The sequence below is a fragment of the Austrofundulus limnaeus genome, unplaced genomic scaffold, assembly GCF_001266775.1.
Source record: "Austrofundulus limnaeus strain Quisiro unplaced genomic scaffold, Austrofundulus_limnaeus-1.0 Scaffold701, whole genome shotgun sequence".
Lineage (NCBI taxonomy): Eukaryota > Metazoa > Chordata > Actinopteri > Cyprinodontiformes > Rivulidae > Austrofundulus > Austrofundulus limnaeus.
Window position 1 is genome coordinate 17037 of NW_013953103.1, and position 1657 is coordinate 18693.

A 1657-nucleotide genomic window follows, 5' to 3' on the forward strand; every position below is an offset into this window, starting at 1 on the left:
TTTATGTGCTGCAGAACAGGAACCTGCTGTAAAACAGCAATTATGCTGAGTCAGGCTTGATTTTCAATAATCTTTTCCTGTTAAATAAATAAATCAAATCAAGTAGGGGTCTCTGCGGACGAGTCGGCGTGTCACAACGAAAGGTGATTCTAAAGCGACACACCTGATTTGACGGACTTTGTTAAAGGGACACACCTGACTGGACAAGCAAAAAAGGGGCAACACCGTTCGGCACCTCCTGATTGGACAAGAACAAAAGGGGCGTTACTGTACGGCACCACCTGATTGGACAAGAACAAAAGGGGCGTTACTGTACGGCACCACTTTTTTCTAGAGAACCCTACTTGGATCACATTTCTCCTGGTTAACCTTAGTGTTGGGGTCAGGGTCGGGCTGTAAAGAGATCAAGCAGGGTCTAAGTATACCATCATGTAGGCCTCGTAGCCCACAGTGTTTATGTTTAGACACGCCCACTCTTGTGACATGCCCACTTTGATTCCGCAGATAACCCCTTCTCCATGGGCGGGGTGTGTGGGGAGGGAGGGGAGAAGCTCGGCTTAAAGACACGTCCCAGGGGCGTTTCTGGTCCCAAAAGGCGTTTCTGTCCCAAAAGGCGTTTCTGGTCCCCACCTGTCGTTTTGCTCCTCAGCATGGCTTCCTAAAAACACTGCAGGATTTCTCAAACATGCATGAATGAGTCAAAGCAAGGCTTTGGACATGTTTTTATGAGAGTATAACATTATAACATGAAATAAAACTCAAAAAAGTTGATTTTACATGATATTGCCCCTTTAAACAAAGTTTGAAATAAAAGAAAAAAGAGAGAACTCAATGGTGGGCCTGACTGAAATCATTAAAATATCACTTAAAATCCACCTGAAAAATTAAGGTTTTTTTAGTATCGTTCATACATCCGATAAATACTAAAAAAAACAGGAAGCAGATTTGAACAAATGTACCACTTATAAAAGAACCAGATAATTACTCTGAACTAACGTACAACAAAAAGAAAAATACAAATTAAGACCAGCATCTAAATAAAACCAGAGTGAAGGAACTTAAGATTTGAAAGAAATAAAGGATTGAGACTTGAAAATAACTGTCAGCTTTACAACTTTATATGTTTGCTCTTTTTCAGACACCAAATTCAATTAAATAGTATATTTATCTTAAGAAAAAAAGAACCTATTTTAATCATTTCAACAAACATGGAAAGAATTGAAATAATTGCGTAGTTTAAAAAAAGGGTTCTTTAATGAAAAGTTTAGTCTCTCTTCCAAGAGACCTCTTCATTCTGAGGAGTTTACTGTATTTTTCGGACTATAAGCCGCACCCGCCATTTTTAAAAAAATAATCCGCGAACATTAACACATAAACCGCACTGGACTATAAGCCGCACCCCCAACATAAAAAAAACAGTACACCCAAATTTGCTGTCAAAAAAGTGAATTCAACATCAAAACATAAAAAGCAAACCTTTARGAWTTAAAGTTCGGAGGAATACGGTTCATTTAACTGACCTTTTTTTGGTAGTTTTCTTTAACAGTTTCTGGTTCAACAAAACATTTCATTCATCTTCCTCCGGCGCACTGAAACCATCGAAGTCCTCCTCTTCAGTGTCGGAGTTAAACAAGCTGAGAAAAGCTGCGTCACACAG